The sequence below is a fragment of the Lynx rufus genome, unplaced genomic scaffold (assembly GCF_022079265.1).
Source record: "Lynx rufus isolate CCGP_SWC_20201006 ecotype Redwood Valley unplaced genomic scaffold, mLynRuf1.p SCAF_12, whole genome shotgun sequence".
Classification (NCBI taxonomy): domain Eukaryota; kingdom Metazoa; phylum Chordata; class Mammalia; order Carnivora; family Felidae; genus Lynx; species Lynx rufus.
In genome coordinates this window covers 63354288-63366731 of record NW_025814826.1, presented here as the reverse complement: position 1 = coordinate 63366731, position 12444 = coordinate 63354288, and the positions used below count along the sequence as shown (strand labels likewise).

Here is a 12444-nt window from a genome sequence, read left to right as displayed (position 1 = left end):
CTCAACTGAAGAGAAACTCATCGGAGGTTTTTATGAAAATAAATGACATATAATGCAGGGCTGCAAATCTTATTTGGAATTATATTTTTGTTTATGGATTCCAAGATTATTAATATAATGAAAGATACATGTCTTGCTTCACTTAATAGATTCTGTGGATTAGAAAAGATTTGTCCATGCCCTTGGACAGGTGATGGCCTTGGGGAGATTCATGGCTAGGTAGAAGGAACTCCCCCCCACCCCACCACCATCTGTATGGAGAAAGACAACATGATTCAGGAAAGTTGTAACATGAAGGTGGGGAGGGAGACAGTATAGCAGGACTACATATACTTTAAGGGCATTTCTGCAAAGAAAGCCATAGTTCATTTTTCCTAATTCCAGTATAGAGTTTAGAAACTCAGAGGATGCCATTGGGTTAGACCTTTTAGAACATAAAAGGTAACGGATGTGTGTGTGTGTGTGTGTTTGCTTATTCAATTTTTTTAAAAAGACTATTAAAAAGGTTAGTTTTCCCAAATACAAGTTTACGAATCTTCTGCAGTTCACTTTTCTAGCCCAAAGCCCGACTGCAAACTCCCTGATGTCTGGACTATACAGCGATAGGGTTATGTCCAGGTAAAATCAAGAAGACTTGACCCAGGGATCGCTCGGAGAACTTGATTTACTTAGTATTTGCAGGAACGTGTTTCATAGCAGATAACTCCATCCCTCAACTACAGCCGCTCTTCCTTTCTTAGGGAAGAGGACGGATCCATTCAGCAGTCGCGCTACCAAGTGAAGTTAGCTGTGGAAGTTGGTTAGTTGTCCCCCACCCCCTCCACAGGACATAACAACTATGAGCCAGCCTGTGGTTGTCACCATGACTCTGGGGATAATACCGGATAATACGGTTTACTGTATTTCAATTATATGATCAAGTTCTGTTCCAGTACAGTAGATAGTCCAAGAGATAAGACCATCATCATCACGACCCCTTCCCCTGCCAGCATCTCCTGCTCTGAGTTGCTGAGGTTTGAGCCGATCAGGGTGAAAGTCTGGAGTAGGACAGAGTATTGCCTTCTATACGTCCTATGAAATGAAAACCCTGAAGCCAAAGAAAGCAATCCTGGAGATCAAGTTTGGATATTTGATGAAAGCATCTGATCTTTGAAAATAAACTGCCAAAGTGAAGAAGCTGGGCAGAAAGAAAAATCTGGAAGGATCTGGCAACTCAAAAGCAAGAACTCAAGCCCAGAAAGAGGCTGACAAATGGCATGAGGAGATGAACCCTCTTGTATGCGCATGCGATCTGGGGTAAGGCAGAGCAGGTGCAAGGCTGTCCTCTGCCTCTCAAAGATCTTGTTGCGCCCCTTTAATGGGAATTATGCTCTCTAAACCTCACTTCCAGTCCAATTTGGGAATTGGTGTTTACCTAACTGTGGGATCACTTTTTAAAACCATTTGTGGGTTTTCTTATTTAAACTTCGTGACAAACCTATGAAGTAGACAGCACTTTATTTCTATCTACATGTAATAAATTTGAAAACAGAGATCTTAAGTTTCTTGCTCAAGGTCATAGAGTCACCATGTGGTGGATTCAATTCCCAAACTTGAACATCTGATCCCTGAGCCCAGCTTCTCAACAGCCTTCTGGAGGAATTTGTGGAGAATGGCAAATAGTAAGTGATAACAATAGTCACAGGTATTAAAAATGTTGTTTTCCATCCTTAGGATTACAGTTGGGTATTTTTTAATGCCTTCCATTTTTCTTCATCATATTCATGTTCTCCATTATACATGAGCATATGGGGAATATTTATAATAGCTGCTTCCTGAAAATCCTATCATCTCTGCTGTCCAGGTTACATTTTCCTAATTCATTTACTGTCTAGTGACTTTTAATTGGATGCAGACATTGCCCATTTATGTTGTGAAGCATTTTGATGCATTGCATTAAAGAGTGTTGGACTTTGACTACCAGGAAGTTGAGTTATTTGTGGACACATTTGGTCGGTTGAGTTCTGCTTTTAGGCTGTTTCAAGACAGGTGAAGATTCACCCTTGTTCTAGAGTGATTTAAGCCACATTCATAAGATCATTCTGGGGTCTCTGTGGAAAGTCCCATATATTCAACAAGGTCTTTGTAGTCCAACTGGAGGGAATGCCAATCATTTCCAATCTGTGTAAACAATAGGAATTGTCTACTCTTGTAGATCCCTGTGTTCTATGTAAATTGTATAATCATATGCTCAATAATTGATTATTCTCGGAAGTCATTCTTGTTTAGCTTTATGGGGTATCTCCACATATGCACACACCTGGTGTTCACCAGAGATCTAAAGGGGTTGTTGTTGAATGCACAGATTTGAGTTGTCCTGGCCTCCTCAAACTTTCGTCTATCCCCTCAGCTCAGCAAGATGGCTGGAGTTTATGTGCCAAGGTTCTTGCATTACCTCGTAGGGTAGAAAACTTGGGTGATGGTTGGGTTCTCCTTGATTGTTTCCTTTCTAAGGGATTGCATTCCTCTGTTGCGGTTGTCCAGGATGTGGCTGTATTTGTTCCTCACGGTGTCTTGTCCTGTTTTCTGGTTGTGTTTGATAGGAGTATAATCCTGGACTGTCTTACTCCCTCATGGACAGAAGCAAAAATCCGCTAACATTATGAACTTATTATGAGACAGTACCTGTAATGTCTCCCTAGAGGCTAAGCCCCCTGGGTCAGGGCAGGGAGTATACAGTCCAGGTACTTACCCAGTCTGGAAATGTCCAGGTAGGCAAGGAAGTCTTCTTGGAAGAGGTAGGGCTTGGGCTGGGTCCCAAAAGTCAGATGAGTTTTCAAATATTAACACTCTTTTAGCTTAATTAGCATGCTAAGTTAAAAGAGAGCATAAATGAGTGATTGAAATGGCTTGACTTAATGAAGCCTTAATAATAACCTTAATTCAGTTTATTTGGCATCTATCACTCACAGATGAACAGCTAATGCCTTTTCTAATAAAACCGTCATAATAAAAGGAGCCATAAAATATATTATTTTTATTCTTTTAATCACATACTTCCTAAGTGAAGATACTGAATCCATTAGAATAGCCCTACAAAATGCTTTCATTCCCCTACCCCCCCCTTTTTTTTTAATTTCAAAATTGAATTTACTTGATGTTATACCGGGAACATTTGATGCTATTTTCTTACTCTGCTGATAATTAAGTGAGAACAGATTCCAATGACAACTCCACAGGTTATGTTCTGGAGACTGACTCTTCTTATAGGCGCATAAAACTGACCGAGTGCCCTGGGTTTTGATCCCCCCACCAAACTCCTTTCTTGGGGAGCACTCAGATTCTACTGCCTTCATCCGTGAGACCAGCAGATCAGAAAATTGGGAACCTGTGCCTCTGAGTGGTTACAGATGACCCTTCTCTCAGTCCCGCTTCCAGCAGCTAGGACAGAGCAGCATTTTTTTCTTCTTCTTTTTTTTAATTTTAATTTTTAATTTATTTTTGAGAGAGCATGAGTGGGGGAGGGACAGAGAGAGAGAGGGAGACAGAGGATCTGAAGCAGGTTGTGTGCCGACAGCAGAGAGCCCAGTGCGGGGCTCTACATCACCAACAGCGAGATTGTGACCTGAGCTGAAGTGGGATGCTTCACAGACTGAGCCACCCAGCTGCCCCGACATAGCAGCATTTTCAAAAAGAAATGCTAAGAGTGAACAAAACACAGTATTATCACAGGAAATATAAGCGATATTAACCTCTTCGGTTTCCCAAATAGCTTTCAGTGTCCTTTTACAATTTCCTCTTGAGTCTTTAACTAAACTCTCTATTTTCCATTACTGAGGTTACGTGAAGTGAGTTGCCTAATGTCACATGGTGAGTGAATGGCAGATCTGGATTTTAGTCTCACTTGATTCGCACACACCCTCACACACACACGCTCTGCCCAACGTCCAAGCAGTAACCATGCTTCTCCGGCCAGCGTGCCTCCGATTTGCCTCTGACTGCTAGGAGGAACGTGGCTATTTCTTCCCTAACTTATTCCACAAATACTGATTGAGGGCTAACAGGGGTTATTACGCATGAGGCTACCTCCCTCGGGGAGCACAGAAAAGAAAAAAAAAAAAAAAAAGCTCTTCACTGCAAACTCTCACAAACTAGCATGAAATCCAGAAAAGGAAATCATTCTTTGCCATAGTGTGAGAGGTGTTTTAGTAAAAACAAGGGTCAGATACGATGAGAGGCGAAAGGAGTGAGAGTTAACCCAGTCCAACTTACGGATGCAGTAGAAGCAATAGGCCTTCTCTGTGGAAGTGATTCTGAAGCCATACCTTAAATAAACAGAGCCTTCCAGATGTGTGGGAATGGGAAGGTTCTCAGAACGAGACTGGCCCTTCACAGAGGACAGAGGGATACCGCTGGTGGGAAATGGTGGTTTATGTTAGTGGAGCTCAGTTATTAGATCAGAGTTCTGATCAAGGTGGGCAGTGAGACAGAGACTGAGCTTGGGAGAGGACTGGGCTGATTTGTGCCTCACTCTTTGCATTAGGTATTTGTTCCAACTGAGGTGCTCTCCACCTTCTTCTACAATCTGTCCGCCTGTTGAGCTTCATGTTTCCAGAATGATGTGAATTCGAAAGCGCTCACTCCTTTGCAGGTCAGAGGGGCCGCTGGTTTTGTCCTTAACCCCAGTATGACAATTGCCGGGCACCTGTCCACCAGACAGTCCCTCCGGCGCTATTTAGGAAAGGGAAGGTGCAGTCCTATTTAACTCCTATTCCCAGACCTACAGTTGTCCCAGCGCTGAGCATAGGGTGGGCACTCAGTGGATGCCTGTTCAGTGCATCAGTAGCTGACTTTTCTGCATGCAAGGAGAAAAGTATAGTGATGCATTTACATTCTTCCTTAGAATTATCCATTCAATTTACAGGTTATTAAAGTACTGTTTTGTGCCTCACCCTCTCACCCTGTCTTTCCCTCCAGCAAGTATTCTTAGGGCATTTTTTTTTTCTTAGTGAATTTGTTTTAACCAAATCCAATTTTTTTCTATTATCTGCCTGGGCTTCTCACCCCTCAAAGTCCATTTGTATTACGTCTCTATTCACTCTGTCGCTCACTACATCTTCCAATTTAGTATAATTTGTGAATTTCATTAACATGCTATTTACTCTCACTTTGAGATCTCATGTAGTCTACCTCCTTTCGTGTAGCTTATCACCAAGAGTAAAGTCGATGCCCTACTAAATTAAATGTGCCAATGGTATTTAATTTGGAAGGGTTGTGAATACAAAGCGAGAAAAATAATAGAGGATTGAATAGAATTTTGAGGGGGGAGAAAAGCTCCGAGATGCTTCTAAAGAGTTATTCCTCATGGACAAATATGCTGGAGGAAAATAGATAAAACATATGCACAGTGAAGGTGTGAAATAATTGGAAAACAGTCATTGAGAGGAAAATAGTAGAAATGTTAATAGATAATGCGGAACTCACGTTAACAAAACAGTAATAATGTAATACTGGAACACTAGAGTGTTGGAGCTGAAAGCCCCTCAGGGGATTATTATGTGTTTCCTTCTCTTTTTAGGGACGAGAAGAATAATCCCTCAGAGACTTGGTGAAGGGCTCACCCCAAATAGTTGCAGATCAAACCCTAGAAGCCAGGTTGTTTCCTAATTAGCTGTTCTTTCCTCTGATGCACCAGCCTTTACATATGAAAGCCCTTGTGGCTAATAAATGATTGTCACTTAAATCATCTTGATTTGTGTGATATACTTGTAAAATTGGGGAGAGCAGTTATTTTCCTTATTTGACACATCAGGAAAAAAACTGTGAGGCTCAGAGAGGCAGCGACCGGTGGAGGAACAGACTTCTGGTTCGTGGCAAGGGCAGATCGGAAGCTCCTTTTGTCCTAATTGCAAAATTGGTATTCTTGCAAATGTACCATGCTAACCTTGACATAAAATGAACATCAAGTTACATTTGAAAGGAACAGGAGAGAACTCGCCAGCTCATCTTCAGTCTAAAAGCTAAAGAAACGTGGTAGAGGTTGAAATGACAGAAAAATGAATTTGAGAAATTTGGCCATGATGTGCAGCCTGGAGGGTGAACAGAACCTCCCCTTGAATTCAGACAACCCTGTGCTGTTGTCTGGCTTTGATGTTTCTGGCCCACGTTGACCGTGTGATTGAGACGGTAAGCCTAAAGCCATTCCCATCCGAGCCATATAAATGTGTCATTTGCCCATCCGAGCTGTATAAATGTGTCACTTGGGTAGGTCTGCTTGTGAGGATTGTACTTGGCCGAGGCCATAAAGTAGCATTGGCCTATTTCCTGGTGTTCATCTGTGTGGCAAAACGGGTGCCGGGAAGCCATGGCCTGCCTTCTAGGGCTTGGCTTCTCACATTTCTATGTAAGCATCAGATTCTGGGAACCAGAACATCAGGTCAATAGCATTGACACATAGATCTGAATTTCTAGAATAGCTACCGAAATAGCTGACAGAGGAGAAGATTCCCAAAGTGAGGTGGAGAAAAATAAAGATGGGGTGTGTCAGCATCGATCAAAAATGGGTATTGTTTTGAAACATTCTTCACTTTAGGCTGGACGTCAGCACTATTCGATTTTTCACAGCACTTTATTAAAATGTGCATCCGATGCAAATCCAACAACACTCGTGTTTAGAAGAAATACGTGCACTCTTCTTAAAGAGGTGATGGCAACTAAAGCAGAAAGCATGTGTTTTCATAAAAAGTGTCTCGATATCCAGAAGTGAATATTCAGAAGCGGACTTGAAACCTGCCCCCCGCCCCATATATATTGCTAATCATACAATGACTAAGTATTTATATAAGAGTTCAGGTAGAACTATTTGAAGAAACCAGCATTTGATTTGCGGTGGGAGAGTACATGAAGATTCTTGTCCAATTTCCTGCTGTTCTTATTAGCCCTGCTACTTCGAGCTGGTGACTTAATTTTTCTGAATCCATTTTATCAGCTTTGAAGGAAAGGAGTAACATTTGCCTTAATCCAACAGAAGATGGTTGTAATAATCAGTATTATTTGAGAACATGAAAGTAGAGTATAAATCTACTAGAGTTTCTCAAAGTGCCCAAAGCCAGGGATGTGCTACACTTCAGTTGGATTAAAGTGAGAGTAACTATCTCAGAGACCCGATATTTTGGATGAGAAACAGAGGTGGGGATTTCCAGGAAGTGCTTATTCTCCAAGTGAGGTTTCTGATAAAGTTCTGGTTCCCCTGGGTTTTTCAACCAGCTTCAAACCAGTTACCACAAGGGACATGTCATAAGAAGATGGCCAAGGACATGTTCATTTCAGGACTTCAAATAATCCAAATTCTCCAAAGGGAAAACTGGAGTAAAAATGTGGAGTCAAAGTAGAAGAATTTCAGGTGTAGCATTTGTAAGAAGACTAGTGTCTCTGGCACATGGGCACATTGGGGGCTGTCTGCACATGGCAAAGCCCTGGCCGGCCCTTGTGGAACGTGAGATGAGCTCTAATGTTTATCTCTTGGTCATGCTGGCCAATCTGATCATGGAGTTCCTATCGGATCAGCTGGGGAAGGTACAGGCTGTGGATTTACCTTGAGAGGAAGTACAAAGGTAATTTTGGAAAGATGAGCTAATGACCAAAGTGAACAAATCAAATGACTATCACAGAACAGTACAATTAGGAGATTAAATGGTCAAGAGCGCAGTACCCACAGAAGCCTGGTTTGTGGTGGTTAGTTCAGCAGGGACTGTGGGTGAGGGAGTTCATGCCCAGGCCATGCCCCTTTGTGGGTTCTGGCTGTTCAGTGTGGAAGACAGAATGATGCCCTTCCCCAAAGATACCCACATCCTAATCCTGAACCTGTGAACATGACCATACCTTACAGTACAAAGAGATTGTGCAGATGTGATTAAATTGGCAATCTTGAGATGGTGGGATTATCCTGGATTAGGTCCAAAGTAATCACAAGAGTCCTTTAAGAGGAGGCAGAGGCATCAGCGAGAAAACTTTGTGGCAATGGAAACAGACGTTGGACTGATGTGGCCAGGAGCCAAGGAATGTGGGAAACTTCTAGAAGCTGGACACATCAAAGAACAGATTCTTCCCCAGAGCTTCCAGACGGAATGTACTCCTGCCAACAGCCTGATTTTAGCCCTATAGGACGTGTTTCAAGCTTCTGATCTCCCAAACTGGAAAGGAACAATTAAACGTATCTTGTCTCAAGCTGTTAAGTTGGTGATAGATTGTTAAGGAGCGATATGAGAGCAATAGAGGCAGATCAGCCCAGTTTTAGGATTGGCTTGGGGATTTGGAAGGTCTTTCAGTTGGTTCTTACCAGATTTGAGGAGAGGTAGAAGGAGCTTATGGGGAGAGAGGAGTGTAGGCTCATGGAAGAATACCTTTTAATGAGGCCACTTGGAAGGATATTTTGGCAGCCTGACTCTATATTTATAAAATCTCAAATCCCTCCTTCTTTGAACATTCCTATTCATCATCGCTATCCACTTCCTCAGGGGTTTTGGCCCAGTTCACAATTTTCTTTTCTGTTCTTGAAGGCTTTCTGCACCCATGGGAGTGAATGTCATAGTTGTGTCTGTACTTTCACAATCTAACTTCTGTGCTTTGATAATAGGAGCAGGGCCGGGTGTCTGACCCAAGATTGTCTTGAGAATCTCTTCTCCCTAGAATCTGGAATCTTCCTCTCCAGAATCTGGGACCCTGATGTGTCGACACTTTCCACCTGCGAGTTCATGAAGAGTACAGTAGAACCTCGGATGGAGAGTAACTTGTTCTGTGAGTGTTCCTCAAGATGAGCACACATTTCCGGTAAATTTTAACTTGATAAACGAGCGATGTCTTACAATACGAGTCTTACGTGACACCGACCATCACACGATCACAACTGAACTAATGGTTCTTCCCTCTCTCTCTCATGGGATTGTGGGTGATCGTCTCCCACGCTCAGATGCTCGGTCTCAGGCTGTGGTGTTTGATAGAAATCAGTGATTTTTCAGAACGTTGGAAGGTGCCCATAACTGGCACTAGTGTGTTTTTTGTTGCTTCAAGGCACCTGTGGACAGTCCTTTGCTTTTCCATCCAAGAGTGAGCTTAGGAATGCTCTGCTTCATTCTAGGTCAGGTGCCTGCAGATACAGACCCTTTCCTCTGCTGCCTTATTGCCAGTTACATTCAATACAGTGTATATGACCAGAGTTTATTAACAGGGTACCATAATCAACATCCATGTGAGTGGATACAATGGCCCCCATGCAGAAACAGGTTAAAAAGAAAGGTGGTAAGGAGATGATTATGGCAGATGTGGAGAAGGAACTCATCGAGAAGTACGAATAAGGTAAGCAAGTGGTCGAAATTGCAAGATTTTATAAGTCTACGTCTGCATCTTGTCTGCAGAGGAGAGAAAAAGCAGTGGAATCCCTCACCTCAAATGAGATTAGAGAGGTGTATCAAATGTGGGAAACAGAGCAAAATTTTGTAGAAAAGCACCACCCGAATAAAGCTATAGCAGTGTGAGGGATGAATCTGTTTAACGATAACGCAGTGTCACATTTCCGCAAAATCCTCAAAAGGAGGCAAAAGCAAGTGTCTTTGGATAGGCTCCTTGTTAAAGCTGCATGAAAAGAAAAAGATTCCATTGAGCCAATAGACGGCAGTGATTCGGTTAGTGATAGTGAAAGTCATTCTACACAATCACCCTCCTCTCTCTTGTCTCCCTCACACCAGCCACAAAGGTTGCCAAAGGGAAGTGCAGTTAATCTGTTTACTTTTCTTTATATTTTGTATTTTCTTTATTATTTTGTATTATATTACAGCATTGTAATCATTTTTATATGAATATTTTTGGCTTGTGGAATGAGTCCTCTGAATTTTCATTATTTCTTATGGGGAAATTTGCTTTGATATACAAGTGCTTTGGATTACAAGCATGTTTCCAGAACGAATTATGCTCACAAACCAAGGTTTTACTGCATTTAAAAACTAAAGGTCTCTGTTGGTGCCCAGATTGCAAAACACATGCTCTCATAGGCTGCTAGTGCAACTGTCCATCGGAACAAAATTTCTGGGGAAAAGCTTTGCAACACAGCGAGTGTCTTAATAAAGGAAATGCCTTTAGTCCCATAGTTTCTTCTCTGTGATTTAATACAGAAGAAACACACGGGGATGTTCACTAGGTTTGCAAGCCATAATATTCATTGTAGCATTATCTATAAGGGTAACAATATAGAAATAACCAAAATGCCTAATAAAAAGTGACTAGTATTTTATATGAGGATACTTCCATAAGATAATATAAGCCATTATAATTGTGATTTTGCAATAAGTATTCTTTATGATATTTGAAAAGTCTCACAACATAAGTCAAAAACCAGGATATAAAATTATACTTACTATGAGACCCTGATTGAAGAAAACAATGCATATGTATGACTAGAAAAAAAGTTCACCGTGATTATCTAGTGGAATGTATGTTAATTTTCATTTTGTTTTTTATTTTTTTTTTTATATTCTTCCATACTTTGCAAATTAGCTGCAATTAAGATTTACACCAGTCAGAAACCAGGACAGGATTCTCTCCCTCAGACTCCATTTCCAATCAATTTAACTCCAACATTGCTTTTAAAATTTTTTTAAATGTGTATTTGTTTTTGAGAGAAAGAGACAGAGTGAAAGTGGGGGAGGGGAGAGAGAGAGGGAGACACAGAATCCGAAGCAGGCTCCAGGCTCTAGGCTGTCAGCACAGAGCCTGATGTGGGATTCGAACCTATGAACCTTGAGATCATGACCTGAGCTGGTATCAGATGCTTAACTGACTGAGCCACTCAGGTGCCCTCCAACATTGCTTTTTAGTTAGTTGATTTCTCCCTGTATTCATTGCTAGCCCTCAAACACAAGCTTCTGTCACCTTCTTCTACATTGCCTGAGCCCCCAAAGTGGTCTATTGCCAACCACTTATAAGCCTTTTCAGTTCATTATATAGACTTTGGTCAAAATAATAATAGTAAACATAAATTGCATCATGCATATCCTCATTTCAAAAACCTCTAGGGGCACCCGGGTGGCTTAGTCAGTTAAGCGTCTGACTTCAGCCAGGTCATGATCCCGCGCTTCGTGGGTTCGAGCCCCGTGTTGGGCTCTGTGCCGACAGCTTGGAGTCTGGAGCCTGCTTTGGGTTCCGCGTCTCTCTCTCTCTCTCTCTCTCTCTCTCTGCCCCTCCCCTGCTTGCACTGTGTCTCTCTGTCTCCAATAAATAAATAAATATTAAAAACAATTTTTTTTAAGAAAAAAACCCAAACCTCTAACAGCTTCCCCTCAAACGTGGAATAATAACAAATGTTAGCCCTGCTTCTCAGGCCCACACGATCTCACTCCTGCCTCCTTTCCGTTCCATCTCTGACCACTCCCTGCAGAGTCTTCAGTCAATATGGCCATGATCCTTAGGGCCACAGGATGTCTGACTTCTCATGTCCATCCTGGCACTGGGACATTGGCTGTAAATCACATCTTCAAAGAAGTCTTCCTGTGCCTTCTGGATCATTCTGGTTTCCCCACTTAATATGCTTGCATGATACTGTGTAATTTTCCCTCATAACAATTTTCACAATTCTCCAAAATAACACCGTGTAATGGTTTTGGTAAATCTGCATTCACTTGCTGATTTCCTAAATTCTTGTTTCCCCCTGCAAGGCAAACCCTCTCTTCCTACCTCCTTTGGATGGGTAACTCATTCCATACCTGGCCTGGCTTCTTGATCACCCACTTTGGCCCTGCACGTGCATCCCACAGATAAATGATATGCAAACCCACATCTTGCCCTCCCCTGCATCCTACACCCAGATTGGGCCAGCAGACCCGGGTCCTATCTCCTACAAAGGTGATCATTTTTATAGGTTTACTGGGTTTATTTCTTCAATCATATTCTTTTATAAGTGAGATGGATGGCTCACTTATAAACAATGTGCTTCTGACTTGAGCATGTCTAAGAATGCTATTTCCAGTCATTGCTCTTTGGATTTTATGAAATTTCATATCACCCTGTGGTTTATTTGTGTATAACCCTGTCTTTCTTGCAGAGCTGTAACTCTTTACAGATAGATACTAAGTCTCTTTCTCTATAGAAACATTGTAACACTTAGTAGGTACATATGCATAGTAAGTACTCCATGCATGGTTACCAGAAGAAATTGGGGGTCCCAACTGCAGAAGTTATCTTGGGCATGTCTTGGGTTATGTCAATATCAGATGTATATCACTGAGGTAGATTGCTGCTGCTTAACTGTTGTGCTTGGCATTCTGTATGCTAGGACAGGCAGAGGGTTTTCATTGCCTCCTTTGACAATCTGACATTAAGCTTACAAATTCAGTTTCTCCGTAATATCTCTGCAAAAGCCTGGAAAATGATATTTCCTTTCTGCACTGGGAGAAATATTGATGGTAGTTAAATGAC

At 41.9% G+C, this 12444-nt stretch overlaps 1 pseudogene; it reads right to left on the bottom strand.

Moving 5' to 3' along the window:
- The window catches only part of LOC124507570 (uncharacterized), a 35771-nt pseudogene extending 26968 nt beyond the window's left edge, over positions 1-8803 (bottom strand).
- Positions 8804-12444: the final 3641 nt, after the last annotated feature.